This window comes from Lissotriton vulgaris, unplaced genomic scaffold (assembly GCF_964263255.1).
Source record: "Lissotriton vulgaris unplaced genomic scaffold, aLisVul1.2 SCAFFOLD_3702, whole genome shotgun sequence".
NCBI classification, from domain to species: Eukaryota; Metazoa; Chordata; class Amphibia; order Caudata; family Salamandridae; genus Lissotriton; species Lissotriton vulgaris.
The window spans coordinates 136,282-152,964 of NW_028252849.1; the positions used below are offsets into that span (position 1 = coordinate 136,282).

Genomic DNA, 16,683 nt, shown 5'->3' on the forward strand with positions numbered 1-16,683 from the left:
AATGTGTTCTCTCAATGTTTCAAACTTTATTACAAATGTCACAAAAAGAAGTTAATATTTCACTTCTGTTCTTGGATTTTCGTCACAATAAAATACACTGAACATAATCTTCACAAATGTTATTTACAAAAGTTTAAGCTATTGCCATTATAAATTAAAATCACTTTTATTTAAGTATTAATTATTTAAAAAAAATTAAAAGCCATTGTAATTTGTAATATCAATACAGCTAAGTCACGTAAATACAAAACATGTTGCATTACAAATGCTATAGGTGTCACATTTGCGAAAGTTACAACTATTGGCATTGTAAATGACAAAGCTATTAATTTAGCTATTTTCAAAACCAACCCATAAATAAAAAAATTGTCATTTACAAGACCAAAAGCTCAAACATTCCTAATGCGAGACCTATCGCATTGCAAATGCTTGTTTTTATATCTGTCAGTGCTTCCTGTTGAGGTTTAATTTTTGTGACAGGTGCCTCATTGCCTACTTGTAACTATTCTCTGACCCTGCTTCAAGGGTCAGAGCAGGGTCAGAGAATAGTTGCAAGTAGGCAACGAGGTGCCAGGAAGCACTTACAGGCTTACAGCAGTAGGTGCCCAAGTTGAAGTTAATTTCTTTGTCACCCTTTTGTAAAAGGTTACAAAAAATTTGCTTCAACTTTTGCACCTGCTTCTGTAACCCTGTAAGTGCTTGGCTGAAAATTCGTCCCCGCTGATTTTCGGATTTTACCGCGATTTCGCGAGATTCGCGGATCGTGAAATCGCAGGAAAATCTGCAAAATCCGCCAGTTGAACGAATTTTCAGCCAATGCTTAATTGCTACCCACACATGGTGAAAGTGTAAATGTCCTCCCAGGGAAAGACTAGAAACAGTATGTAAGCAAATGGGTGCCACACCACTGCTTGTATCTGTGACTTACAAGAAACCCCAGGTCTTCACTGTTGTAGTAGAGTACATCTTAAGTGTGTAAACTACCGGTGATGTTGAGTTCTCACTTCCAGTGAAGTTTATCAGACTCACCCAAAGAGATAACTGTCACCTCAAAGCTTTGTCACTGTGTCCATTTCTGAGCCGTGACGAGAAGATTGCCCAGATCACCAAAGGATGTGCTCACAGTGACCTATAGTATCAATGCTCCCTCAAAACGGTGCTATGCGCGCCCTCGACGCCCAATAGAGGCCCCTGATTTCCAGATGTATAAAGTGGAAACCCAATAAAAGATGGCTCTTGATGACGGTGAGCACCCAATCGAAGATGCAGCTCTAAACTGTCATCCTTATAGAGCAGAATGCCTGATCCAAGATAGCGTACAACTGTGCTCGGCGTCCGCTCAACTGCGTGTGATGCAAATTGGCCCATTGTGAACTGACTTTTGAAACATGTCAGCTTCCAATCCAAGATGGTGCTGCCTGCAGTGTGGTGTTAATCTCCTCACATCACATTTTATAGGGAAAACACTGGCACCAGGACTCCCTTGCTCTATGCACATATCTGGAAATTCCTGTGCAGGATCCTGATTTGTACTCGAGGTTGCAGTGCCTAGAGAAGAAACAGGCCTTACTATTTTCTGCTCTTCTCATTCTGTGGGCAGGAACTGACCAGCTGGTATTCGCCTCCCCTACCTGCTCCTGAAGATCAAAGCCACAATGGGACTGTAGGCCAGCTTGTCACAACTGAAAAGTGTGGAAAGATCACAGGACAGACAATTTTTGTAATTCCTGATATTCTAGATACTACTGGCAGGGCTGGATTTTTTGTGATGCTATAGATGCCCTAAGTGGGAAAGATCTGCCAACCGTGGTCTCATGTTCATTGGATTCAAGCTTTCCTGGCAGATGAGGGGTGGTACCCCAAAATCAGTTCCAGGAAGCTTGTTTTAGTTTCAGGGAAGACCTGGCCTGGCAGTTTGGTCTGTGCAATTCCCAGGGGAAGCAGTGTCAAGAATGATTTGCATATGGTTGGGTTTAACCCCGATCTGTGCCTGGAGGTGAATGTTTGACAATGTTCAAAATTCCATCTATTATATTCTTGTGTTTCTACATTCACCCTGGGTGGGAAGGGTATGTCCAGACACGGAATCCGTCTTCACTAAGCCACTGGATTTAAATTAGCCTCGCTGATGAAGGGTGACACCCTAGATACCAGTCCCAGGATGCTTGTTTCCGGTCTAGATGAACCTGGCCTGGCTGTTCTGGCTGCACTGTACTCATGGGGAGCAGAGTCGAGACTGAATTGCACACGCCTGGGTCCAAACTGCAGTGGGATGGGGAGCAAAACAAACAATGGATATAACCCAGATCGGTGACTGTGGGTGAGTGTTTGACAATTTCAGAATTCTGTCCATCATAATTTTGTATTTTTATTTATGTGTTACCGGCAAGCAACTGCCTTCTCCTTTTACTACCATATCTTGCAACCACATTGGATTCCATTCTGATACCAGGATCCTACAAAGAATGCTACAATCAGGACCCAACATACACCCTTTTTCAAATAGACCCACACTAGCCCCCTTTGTAGGGTCTGCAAATTTGAAGAGTGACATATTTCAACATCTTTCAATTGCATGTGTTAGGGAATCAACAATTATGGACATGATTCATCACCAGTTTGAGGAGGAAACATGCCCAAAGAACCACTGCCATTGGTGCCGCCATCAGTCCTTACACTTTGTGCACTCTGAGCCATGTTCTTGCTGAAAACATCGGCTGAGCAAGGAGGTTCTTGAGTAAGTCCTGAGGAACAACAATCCTCAATGGAGGTAAAAAAGCACAAACACGTTGGGTATTGAAGTAGGTGCTGATTAAGTTGTTCTCTTGTGAAGGTTGAAGCTTGTTCTTGTGGGAATTCACCAATAAGTCTTGTACTTGAAGGACCATCAAAAACAGTTGGACATCCTCCCGAGCCTTAATGAAAGAGGAAGCAGGCAACAACTAGTCACCAAGATAAGGCAACAGAGAGACACCAGATAAATGAGGAAATGAAACTACAGGAGTGGATATCCTTGAAAACGCAGTTCCTGCTGAACCTTTTGAAGCCCAGAGACTATCAAAAGAGACATCTGAAAGGAATTTAGACACAATTCCATATTTTCCAACATTTTGACTACAATCACAAGAGTTGGAAATACTTCAGAAGGACTAGCGTGGCATAAGCAGCACATGCATTTTCTCAAATCACAATTGAGACACATCAGCTGTCCTCTTAATGAAGGATTCAACTTTGTTATCTGCTACATCTGTAAAGTATTGCCTCTTCAGATGCAAGGTTTGAGGTAGATGTCACAGAAGGTAGGATGGTATTAAACTTAGGAGTATGAGGAAATTTCAAATCAAATTCTGGGAAGAGGCATCTCTTGTTGAGAACATGGGGAATGGTTGATGAATCTGGATCTTCCCATTCTTTCTTTAATATGCCCTTGATAATAGGATGGGGGGGAAACTCATCTGCATTTAAAAACAATATTGGGAACTCAGTCCCTCTTTTTGCAGGCGTTTATGCTCAAAAGCAAGGGAGTCTCTGATATGGTCATGAACTGTGACCCCTGGACATATTTTCCCCATTGAACTTTCTCAGGTTCATCCTCTGCCTCTCTCAGGCACTTGTGTCTAGGCTCTGACAACACAGAGTCTACAGCCTCCTAGACCAGGATTTGTCAATCAGGCCTTGAGATGTGCAGGAGCTCCTCACTCTCTACACTTTCCAAAGCTCAGACTGATTATGCTGCTTTTGTGCGGCCCTAGGACAGTCCACAGTAGAAGCTCTGCCAGCAGAAGCACCAAAGCAGCATTGTTCCTGCTTATAAACATTGCTAAGAGACTTGACCTCGCTATACATGGGATCTTGTTTATAGGAAACAAGGAAACCCAAAGGTAGTACACTAGGGACCTTGGGCGTTTAGCTTATTACAAAAAACAGTGTACCCTAGTAGTTTGGGTGATCTGGGTAAGAATAGACATAAACTGGAATAGTATTTATGTCCATTGTCCAGCCGGACAGGAATTCATTTGGACAAATTTCAATTTCAAAATGAATCAAACGACCCTCATAAACATTATATTGCAATGCTTTAAACTGACTCTTTGAAATGGATTTAGGTTCCACTGCAGCAACAGTTCATGACAAGTCCCATCTTGAGGCCTCATGACCACTGTGCACCCAACAACCTTATCTGCCCAATCCTTTGTTAATAAGGGGGCTAGCATACAGAACCTCTGAGTCTTTATTGAAATAGTGCCCAATATGTGCACCAACAGCTCAGTGTGTTCATATGCCCCACTTCCAGGCAGCAAAGGGGTCAGATGCTCTGGAAGAGGGGACCTGCATGTTTTCCATCCTTGGAATAATAGGGACAGTGCAAGTTAGGATTCTGGTGTCATTGGGCACAAGGACAGTGTGTTCCAGTTGGGGCACTGCAGTAATATACATCAGCAGAGCTGTGTGTGTCCCAGTGATGGAGCAGCAGAGCTGCAGCTGCAAGACAGGGATGAGATGCCTGAACAGAGCTGTGTGTGTCCTGGTGGTGGAGCAGCAGAGCTGCTGGTACAGGGAAGGGATGAGATGCATGGACAGAGCTGCGTGTGTCCCAGTGATGGAGCAGCAGAGCTGCAGCTGCAAGGCAGGGATGAGATGCATGGACAGAGCTGCGTGTGTCCCAGTGATAGAGCAGCAGAGCTGCAGCTGCAAGGCAGGGGGGAGATGCATTGGCAGAGCTGCGTGTGTCACGGTGGAGGAGCAGCAGAGCTGCTGTTACAGGGAAGGGATGAGATGCATGGACAGAGCTGCGTGTGTCCCGGTGAAGGAGCAGCAGAGCTGCAGCTGCAAGGCAGGGATGGGATGTATTGGCAGAGCTGCGTGTGTCCCGGTGAAGGAGCAGCAGAGCTGCAGCTGCAAGGCAGGGATGAGATGTGTTGACAGAGCTGCAGGTGTCCCAGTGACGGAGCAGCAGAGCTGCAGCTGCAAGGCAGGGATGAGATGCATGGACAGAGCTGCGTGTGTCCCAGTGATAGAGCAGCAGAGCTGCAGCTGCAAGGCAGGGGGGAGATGCATTGGCAGAGCTGCGTGTGTCACGGTGGAGGAGCAGCAGAGCTGCTGTTACAGGGAAGGGATGAGATGCATGGACAGAGCTGCGTGTGTCCCGGTGAAGGAGCAGCAGAGCTGCAGCTGCAAGGCAGGGATGGGATGTATTGGCAGAGCTGCGTGTGTCCCGGTGAAGGAGCAGCAGAGCTGCAGCTGCAAGGCAGGGATGAGATGTGTTGACAGAGCTGCAGGTGTCCCAGTGACGGAGCAGCAGAGCTGCAGCTGCAAGGCAGGGATGGGATGTATTGGCAGAGCTGCGTGTGTCCCAGTGGAGGAGCAGCAGAGCTGCTGGTACAGGGAAGGGATGAGATGCATGGACAGAGCTGCATGTGTCCTGGTGGTGGAGCAGCAGAGCTGCAGCTGCAAGGAAGGGATGAGATGCATGGACAAAGCAGTGTGCGTCCTAATGGTGGAGAAGTGGAACTGCAGCAAGGAAAGACTCTTAAGGGCCAGATGTAGGAACATTAAGAACGATATTTTCCAAATGGTGTTTTTTTTTCCAAATGTTTAGTGGGTAATCGCGTTTCCTAATGTATGAACCATGTACTTTATATTTAGCGATACCTAATGGGTCACAAAGAGGCCTTTTGCATGAATATTAATGAGGTAGTGAAATGAAGAAAATCTTACAGCGTGTAAGAATAACCTGTAGTACTCTTGGGCATGGACAATGCCAAATGTTAATGCACAGATGTAATCCAAATAAAAGGATGATTTTACTCCAGGTTGTTTGCAATATTTTTCAACTGTTTATTCATTAATCATCATATTGACTTCATATGATTGGATAATCACGACATATTTTTCCAAAATCAATTCTGTATAAACAACTGAATCAGGTCCACATGATTTAGAATCCCCAATGCATTTCGCACAGCAGTGCGCTTCCTCAGGGGGTCTGTGAAATAAAAGGAAATGGAACCCTATGTAATCACAATATATGTGAGGAGCACGGAAATACATGATAATATCAAAAGTGACTTACACATAGTGTGCCACAAAAATTGACGTAAAGTTTACCCATGTGCACGTAGGGTGAAATGTATAGGTTAAAAAAGCCAAAGTGAGTGAAAAGGGCAACCAAAGTATACATAAGGTGAAAAGGACTAGCCTTAGAGGGTGCCAAAATTTGGATCATGAAAGTGATCGAGAGTGCCATAGAAATATCTAATGTGAATCAGAATGGTGATAAAATAAATTAGAAAAAAGAACGCACGAGTATTGAGAAAACCGGAAAATCCCAGCGTAGTGCCTGAAAGATAGAATCACCGCTGCGACTTTAGAGAAATAGTCTTACCGCGTTTGAAAAGTGTGTAAGGGGTCAAACGGTAGAGGACCGTGTGTAGGCCAAAGCCCGGCTCCGAGAATGACAGGAACCCGGAAGACGCCACGCATGCGCGTGTGATTGTTAAAGGGATAAGGTGAAGTAAACATGAAAGTCGGGCGTGCCAGCGCCGAACGTGGATAAACATAAATGAAGGACAGTTCTCCAAGAAACACGGAGATAAGTGAATGTAGAAATGATAGAAGGGATAGATGTGTATCAGAATAATAAAAAAGAAAGATACGAAAATGGCTAAAGTAAGACCCAATATGTGTGGATATCAATGGGTATGAGGCTACCAGTAAGAAAGCGAATGGTAAATTTTGAAACATGATGGCAACATACAGTGATGTAACTAAGCATACAAGCATATGTGAAAAAATGTGTGATTAATGGCAACTATATCACAGCATTATAGAGAGTCCAATCCGTACATTCAATGCGGATTATAGTATGTCAGACAACACATCAATCAATCATAAATGGCAACTAAATTCCAGACGTTCATTGAGTCCTTTCGGTTGAACCGCCCGAAGGCAATATATCCAATACAACTCACGCTGTAGCAAATGTTTATTGTTGTCCTTATGTGGTAGTTTGTCAATCGTTTCCAAGATTAAAAATCTTATTTGGCTGGGATTGTGTGAATGTTGGATATAGTGTGCAGCGATACTGGATTTAAGGTTTCTGGTGCGGATGTTGCTCCGATGTTCATTTAACCTGGTTTTGATTTTACGTTCAGTTTTGCCCACATATGGGAGGCCACAAGGGCATTTAATCATGTATATCACATTGTTCGTATCACATGTCGCATTCACACGAAGGTTGATGATGGTACCTTGAGTAGGGTGAGTCATAGTAGATCCGGGAATTATACTGTTACAGTGACTACAGTTATGGCATGGAATAGTTCCTTTGAAGATAATGTCACTGGTGATTGACGGTTGTTTGATCAATTGTTGTATAGTTTTGGTGCGTTTGTATGCAAAAATGGGAAGTTGATCAAAAATTTGGTTGAAATCAATTTCTGATTGTAGGAGTGGCCAGTGTTTGCGAATAACCTCTTTGATTTGACGAGAATGAGTAGAATATTTTGATGTGAACACAGGTCGGGTATCTTGTTGTTGAACCTTTGGTTTGGGTTTAAGTAAATCTTGTCGAATCTTGAGATTAACCCTGTTTTCAGCGCTGGCTGTAGTGTTTTTGGGGTATCCACGATGGTGGAATTTTTCCACTATTTTAGAACTGTTGGTTCTGAATGCTTCTTCTGTGGAAGCAATCCGTGGTGTCCTGAATGTATGTTGACATACTTTTGACACTTGCTTGTAGGTGTTTGTCAATGTAAGCTCCGGTGGGAGCATGTATAGAATTGGTGGTACTAACAATCGGTCTGAAAGGCGGTTGTCTCAAATTCTTGTGAATTTTAGGTGCTAGGTAGATGTATGGTCCCTGTGGATACTCCTTAATGAGGTATCTTTTGTCTCTGTCAGTAATGGTGTTGGAAGATACAGCTTTGTTGACAATCTTAAGTAGTGTCTCTTTGAAAGCAAGGGTAGGATCAGAGTTCAACAACATGTATAGATCTGTATTGTCTAAATGTTCTCTGAGGCTTTGTGAGTAGAACGTGGAATCCATAACAACAATGGCGCCACCCTTGTCAGCTTTACATATGGTCAATGTCTGATTGTTAGCCAGTTGTTGAATAACTTGTCTTTCAGGGATCGTGAGGTTACTCCGATAGCTCTTTTGAGTGTCAAACAGTGAGTGTAAGTCTTGTTGTACTGCTTTTTCGAATACATCCAGAACCTTGTGGCTGGTGGGGGCCTTAAAATTACTAGGAGGACGTAAACCCATAAGGGTATCTTTATCTTGGGTATTGGAAGGTACACAAATATTCTCAAAAAAATGTGTAAGTCACTTTTGATATTATCATGTATTTCCGTGCTCCTTACATATATTGTGATTACATAGGGTTCCATTTCCTTTTATTTCACAGACCCCCTGAGGAAGCGCACTGCTGTGCGAAATGCATTGGGGATTCTAAATCATGTGGACCTGATTCAGTTGTTTATACAGAATTGACTTTTGAAAAATATGTCGTGATTATCCAATCATATGAAGTCAATATGATGATTAATGAATAAACAGTTGAAAAATATTGCAAACATCCTGGAGTAAAATCATCCTTTTATTTGGATTACATCTGTGCATTAACATTTGGCATTGTCCATGCCCAAGAGTACTACAGGTTATTCTTACACGCTGTAAGATTTTCTTAATTTCACTATTTCCAGCACCTCGGGATCCAGGAGGTGAACACCTGCAGTACCTATAAGATTTGAAAACTGACTTATACTGTTCTATACTACTGTTACAAAGGAGTGCAGCGGTCTTTACCATTTCATTTTATTAATGAGGTAGGTCACAATTCAAGACCCATTAGGAATGGCAGTCATCACAGAGATGGTGGCTTGTTGAGGACTACTGATGGTATGCCTCCTTTTCTTGTTGAAAACTTGGCATCGGAGGTATTTAACATGTGCAGTAAATACCTCTCCCTGAGGAAATGCGAGAACTGTGGGCTGTAAAGGAAAGATTTCAACCACAAAGTGCATATCAACCAATCACATTAGGCATGACACAGATAAGTAGCAGAGCATAATGAAGATCACACAGGAGGTTGCGGCAGAGCTGTGCACAGCATTAAGGGTGCTCTACATTTCACAAACCCACTCTCTGGCTCTTGACACTTACCTATTGTAGAGTTCTCGAGACCTTGAACGCAGTGAGTGACATCAGCGGGGCAAAGACTGTAAATACCGGAACAGGTGGCAGTGCCCACAGAGAAACACTTCTCACAAAGTAGGCAATTCACTAAAATGAAAAATAGTCCTTATTTTCTAGATTTCTTTTTTTTTTTAAGAATGAAATATAAATGATAATATACAGAACAATTAAGATTCATAGTCAGAGGGAAGCCGAAAAGAAAAAGCACAAGGAAAATCACAATTATGCATTACTTCTCCGCCACTTGTAACCCTTTTTGGTTGATCCCTCCCTCACAAAAACCCACCTCCCAACCCCCACCCTACCCACCCCGATTAAGTTGGCCTTGATCTGTTATCCTTAGTTTGGGTTCTTCCTTATTTTCCACTTAATAATTGGCACATTTTTCTCAATCAATCTGGTCAATGGTGCCCAGATGTTACGGCCCTTTGTTCGGGAGCATAGTCCCCTTCTTGGCTTTTTCCAGAATATAGTTTGCTAATAAAAGAAAGAGACATTGTGGGAACCTGGGGTATGCGAGACATAAATGGAGGATTGCCAAGCCGATGAACACCAGTTCTTCTCCAAGCTTCCCCTGAGTGTTCTGGGCTACCCCAAGTCCTATCAAGGTTGGAGAGAGGACGCAATCGACTCCTTAGAAAAGTTGGTAAGCTCTCCTTTGAGTTTACTAAGGGCATCGCGGGAGGCAACGATGCGAATCAGATCTGCAAGAAATAAGTCACACTGGGGACAAAGGTTCCTCTCTTAGTCGTCCATTTGGCAATTCTTTTAGGGGTGTATGTAAGCGAGAAGTATGTTTTTTAGTATTGAGCCTGGAGTCGGGTCGGGAGTAAAATATTTGGTGCTAATTCGACTGAGCGAAAAAATAGGTTTTCTGAGACTCCAGTTTCGACTCACCCATATCATCTTTCATTCGTGAGTTAAAAAATTAAAAACTACTTGTATAGATAGGTCTCCATACCTTCTCAATTTATCAATAATATCATTATTAGCAAATCCGATTGCCCCCCCCCACCTTTCTTATATAAAAAATCTCTAATTTGGAGGTATTTGTCAAAATCCCTCCGATCCAGCTCAAACCATTTGTTGGGATTATCGAAAGAGGCCAGACCTATTGGAGAGAAAAAAGCTCCGAGCTTGGTCAGCCCTGCGTCGCACCATCTTTGAATGATAGGTCCCTTAAAAATGTCTGGCAAATTGGGATTATTGCAGAGTGGTGTATAGTAATTGAGCCGACCCATACCGATTAGTTTTCAAACTGACTTCCAGAATCTAAGCCACCCTTGTACAGTTTTAAAACTAACTTTCCTACAGTGGCTGTCATTTAATAATCGCCAAGCCCAGCCCCACGCTTCCACCCCCATTATAAATTCAAGGATGGAGGTGTGGCGCCGCGGCCAGGTCAACTGACGCTGGAATCTGGGGATCACGGTTCGATCCCCAACCGCAGATTAGCCCAGCATGTGACTCTGGGCAATAGCTTGCTTAATCTTTCCGATGGCCCCCAGCGCCAAGAGACCCTTACGGGTGATTGTTTGCGCTTTACAAATGTGGATTCTTATTATTAGAAAGGGCTCAGTACTTCTTCAAACGTGCTAACTTTTGGGTTCTTTTGCATTAGAACTAATTTATATAGAAGTGAAGTGGCCCAATAATAGAGTCTTATACTTGGTAGAGCCAGTCCTCCCCTCTCCCTAGGTAAAAAAAGATACTTATATGCCCTTCTAGTCTTAGCATATGCCCAGATAAACCAGGAAAATAAATCTTCAATATTTTTTAGACAATTGGTGGTAATTTCAAGCTGGATTGCACGTAAAGGATATAAAAATGTTGGGGAACATAATATTTTAATGATGTTACATCTGCCGATGCTAGACAGATGTAAATTATGTATATCATTAACATCATTTTGCAAGATTTTTCTACATTTCTGTACATTATGTTTTTATTTATTCTAACATAAAACGTATCTTTAAAAAGGGCGTTTACAAACTATTTTGTTCCAAAGTAGAAACTCTTACATTTTTTAAACTATAACAATTCAACAATGAATCACAGATAAAGAAAAGAGGTGTAAGCAGGCATCAGTGGACACCTCCTTGGACCATGCCTCATTCCCTGTCACTAAGGCGACTGATGGGTTTGGGATCATAGCTGAAAGCCCTGCTCCCAATGGGTACACAAGTACAACAGGTGTAGTGAAGTTAAGAGTCCCAGACTTTCAACAGGGCTGGCTTTAGCGCCAGTGGGCTCCAGTGCGCCAATGTTTGTTGACGCCCCCCAGTAACCACCTCTGCCACAGATTCACTCACTACCACCCTTTAACAGAGCCCCTCAAGTCTCCATAATCCCTCTCAGATTAATTGTGTTAGTATTATAGCGCCGTTCATACCAGTGAAGGGTTTCAGAGCACTATACATCACACACACACACTACACACAGACAATGAATCCATTGTGTTTAACTTAGTTCATAGGAAATTTTACATCATTCAGAGGACTACAAGGCAGACAGTATAGTTTAAGAGTGCTTGGTCTGGAGAAGCCCAAACTCAGATTTTAAAAATCCACATCATGGTTGGGGGTTCCCTATTATAAAAAGAAATGATGTCTACTCAAATGAACCCTTTTCCCAACATTAGGATATTGAAAGACACAGGGGCTTTTTACAAGCCCTGAGTGCCACCGGAACGCCACTTTTAATGACGCTACGTTAGCGCACACTGCAGAGCCATATCTACGAAGCCACGAAAACCACTCTGCGTGGCTTTTCATGGCCTCGTAGATATTGTATGAGGGAACGCAGCGTAAGTTGCTGTGTTACCTCACACAGCGATAGGGAGTCATGCCATGGAAGTTTTCAGGGGTGTTTCCAATTAGCACCCATGGCTTTTGACATATTCCCAGGTTTATAACATGCTGTAAACCTGGGACTGCATTAAAAGCCTAGGCCTCCCCAGGGGTGGGACGACAGTTGTCTTTGTGAAGGAAGGTGTCCCTTTCTGCACAAAATCAACCTGATTCCAGTACAGACACCCATGCACTCTTCTGCAAGGGTGCCTGCGTTGTTGCTCAACAGCCATTTCTGCACCCGCGGAGTAAAAGTGAACACAAATGGACCATTTCTCATTGATGCAGTGCATTCCTGCTCTTTCCTTTAGACATAGGGGGCTTGCGGCGCTGCTCTATGCCAATAATTAGTAAATGTTGCCCAGGGTGCCTCCACCTGAAATTAGCACCTCGTACCGTACCACCAGTCACACTGTCCCAGAGCTGGCCCTGACTTTCAAAGCCCACACACTTCACTGTAATTCAGCACCGCAAACCTGCCGAAATATGACAGGTGGAAAATGAATGAGAAATACCCGGATATAGGGAGTTTGATGCATATTGCATTAAATTATACATGTGTTTGCCCATTGTTAGAAACAGATTTTTGAAGGTGCTGTAGATTAGACCCCTGGAGCCTTGAAATATTTAAGGAGTCATAAATAGCGCGCTGCCTGTGGCACTAATTACAAACAGGGTTGTACATTTCTTTCTTGAATTACGAGTTGTGCGATAATTACTGCACCCCCACTATTTCCCCAGATAGATTCTGGCAGGTTAGGCCTCTCCAAATATGTATGGGGAAGAGAAGTCTGAAAAGATTTCAAGCCGTGCAGATGTTTGCACTTTAAATATTGATTCTACCAACCCAGCCTCACAGGTGAGAATAGGGTTGGGCAGCATGGAAGAGATAGCAAAGAGGCAGGGGGTGAAATATTGTGTCTGAAGGAAGAGAAAAGAGGGTGATGGGTGAACAACTGGTCAGCAGTCCACAAATGCTACCCATGGGAATTGGACAATATACAAGACCGGTCACCTAGCATAAGACAGAGAGTCCTAATGGATCCTACACTGAGATTTGTTGACAATTAACTTTTAACAGGTGAACCGAGCTCCCACCAACCACAAATCACCAACAAGACAAACTACAACACCTGCATGATATTCAAAATCTGAGGCGCACACATGAAGGGGGAACACCCCCACAAAACTTAATGTTTACTAGACACCACTGACCCAGACTCAGATCAGTCTGAGGTGCCATCCAGGAAGGACCCTCCCTGGTGGACAAGCAAGGGACATGCAAGTCAATGCAGTGCTGGGGGTCTCCAGTGACGGTATCCTGGCATTAAGATTCAGGGCACATATTTATCAAGGGTTGTGTTGCTTTTTCAACCCTTGAAATGTGATTTATCAAGCCATGCATGGCCAACGTGTATGATCCTAGGGGGCTTGATAAATTCAAAATAACAAGAGTAAGCTGAGACTCTTCACTGAAGCCAGTTCACTTCTGGGAGCTAGACTAGTTTGACTCTGTGGGAGCTCAGCCATAGCACATATCAACAGTAAAGTCTCTCCTCTCACATAATATAAAGCATGGGGCTTTATTTTTTAAAAGAGCCTTTTGGATGCCAAAGGCAGGACTCACCATTACCTTGAAGAGGGGTATGAATGAGAGGTACAGGTTTAAAGGTTCCTAAAGGGGTGAGAGGGAAAACCTACCTCTCTGGCTGTCTCAAGAGCTTCTCAGACATCACTGAATACTTACATTCTCCCTGTGGAGCTCCTGGATGACTGTGGGGGACATGAATGAATGAATGAGAGAGTCCTCTTACCTCCAGCAATGAGTGCGCAGAGCAGGATCGCGGCTGTGAGGAGAGTCCTCATGGTGCACTGGAGTAGGTTGGGTGGCAGAGTGTTAGATGGAGCAGCTGAGCTTGTCTTCTACACATCCACTGCTAAGGACAGGGCTTTTTATACTGCAGAAAGGGGCGGGTCAGGGGCTACCTGAGCCGGCAACAGGGTAAAAAAACTGATGACCCTCACTGTGATTGGTGTGCTCCTGAGACAGCCCTTCTGCAAAACAGAGTTTGTGAGCTGATGTAATGCACACATCTTGAGTAAATACATCCTAAAAGCGCTTCTCAGATTAGGGCTTCTAGCAGCATTGTGACCTTTAATTGTTGTTGTAAGTTACCTCATTAATGCCCTGATATATTTTCCGCCCGAGATGCAGAGTGCTAAAATACCTGGAGAGCGTTTCTTTCTGATTACTAAGCAGGAACAAAATGTGTTTCATTAAAAGTATTTGTTAGGGAGATAGTTTTGTGTTTTTCTTCTTTTTTTTTTTTTAGAATGTCACCAATTACAGTTTTTACATCTAAAGTTGCTATCTGATGACCCTCTTTAGACATGTTTGGCTGACAATATAGGTTTTCGTTATATGATCAATTTTGTTAGAAGTAATGAAAGTCTTGTTTGTGCTTTTTCAATATGCTTGGTGATTGACCTGCATCTGTGCCCTCTTTGCTGATGTCGCTCCTGTCCTATCTGAGTACTACTGCATTGTTTATTTGTTCTTTTGCAGTAGGATGAAACTACACTGTGAATGCACCATCGTAATTGCTCATGTGGCGAGTAGACTGTTGTTATAAGAGGAGTTTGGTCCAGCACATACATCAGTCCTAAATCAAAGTTCAATTCATTCTCACCTGAGAATACCTCGCTTTTAACGTTTCGGTTGCTTTAATATTTGTTACATCCTTCATCATGGCCATTCCATAGCTCCCCTCAGTAGTGGTGTTTCACTCTTAAACCTGCTTGTCTATGCACTCCTGGTCAATCTGGGTACATTGTGGTTGTGCAATTTCTTTTCCATCTTGTTTCCTTCTTTTCCTCGTGGAGCCTTCTCCTAGTCCTCCAGGTCATCCTGGGAACCTCTTCTCTGTTAATGATACCGTAAAATCCTCCTCTACCCGTATGTCTCCTTTCTCTCACAATAGGGGCTACACCTGGAGACACACTAGCTTCATCACAGTTCATGATTGCTTCTCTCTTCAACAATACTCAGAAAGATTCCTTTGCAGCTGAGGAACTTCAGTGCATGCCAAGCCATCTCCTCTCTTCCCTTTCTTCGTGTACATTGGCTGATAGCCTCCTGTCCCATATAATTTCCTTTCTAATGTGCAACTGGTATTATTTGCATTAGTAATTTGTTTCCACAGAACAGCCCAACATCCTACAGCTGTTCTGCCCATTTCTCTTGAGATACATCTGAGACATATGTGGGCCATATACTTGTTACTTTTTAGGGATTGAATACAAGATGCATGGTACTGGCGCAGTGGTAAATATGCATGTGAAATCAATGTTACTGCGTGGAAATGCAGCGCTTGTACCATGCTATTCTGAGCTGAAGCCAAAGGAGTATGAAATTAGCATGTGGGACTTGATCGTAACACCTACATTTTCTACCTGCTCGGAGCAGGTGGAACATACATGTGAGGTCCTTTGAGTGTGTGTAGAGGGGTGTAAGGGGGAGAGCAGTGGAATGAAGGAGAAGCTAAGGTCAGGCACCAAGAGCATTGTTCGGCGTTACATGAATGACAAAGTCTTTCTGTGTAATCAACTGTAACAAGGATCCCTTACAGTACTGCTGGGGCTGTGTTCTTGGCCCTGCTTGGTTTGGAGGAGGGGGGTGGCCGAGAACCCAATGTTGTCTTCAGCAGCTGGAGAGTTTTAAAGCTCCTCCTATAGTGAAGTGTAAAGCCAGGCAGGGGCTCCTCACTAGTCTCAGGTCTAGTATTGATGGTTCCAGAGTTATCAGCAACAATGCAAAAAGATTCCAGTACCCTGGACACGGATTAGTGTTCATTTAATGAGGCATATTTCTGTGCTGGGAGACATTTAATTGGGTCCCTAGTCACCAGCCTACTCAACATTGAGTTAGGTGTTTGTCTTCAACAATGCCTATTCATCCAAAACAAAATATTGTTTTAACCTTAAAAAAAGGAAGGGAGAGTCCAAATCTGCTTTCAACTCGACATAACCAACTAAGACAGTAAGTGATCCCACACTTAAAGCGAAACAGCAATAGAAAATATGTGGTGAAGAGGAAGGCACCTCACGGGAGAACACCCTCGGGGCCCTTGGCAGATGTTTACCAGTTTCTTGCCCCTTTCTCATCATCGGTCGCCATTCCTCTTCGAAAATAAAGTGTCCAAACGCAAAACCATTCGTGTATTGTGCAAAGAAGACAGGTGCAAGACAAAACCATCCAAGAAAGCACTCATTGGTATGGAACAGAAAAAGTGATTAAAATCAACAGTCACACCAAAATTACAGATTTATTATTAGTTATGGTGTGTACTGGTGAACTAAAAAGGCTAGTAGCTTAACATCGCATACCAATACCCACAGCCAACATGTTTCAGTGCCATACACATTTATTGGCAGATTCATCAGGGCTCACCACTTGGTCACTGCACCAGTGTTGGACATCCTCTTAATGGAAACCTCATTCAGCTATGTCCTCTCCTACCAGCTGAAGTAGGGAAAGATGCTTGATCTGGACGTCAATTGTATCATCAACCGTACGTATGGACCACGGGGTGTAAATCATCCCAGAAACCCAGAGTTATCAGGTCAGGAGATTGA

At 43.3% G+C, this 16,683-nt stretch overlaps 1 pseudogene; it reads right to left on the reverse strand.

The window, feature by feature from the left end:
* Window positions 1-13,914, reverse strand: part of LOC147661237 (phospholipase A2 inhibitor NAI-like) — a 50,132-nt pseudogene extending 36,218 nt beyond the window's left edge.
* Between the last annotated feature and the right edge of the window lie 2,769 nt (window positions 13,915-16,683).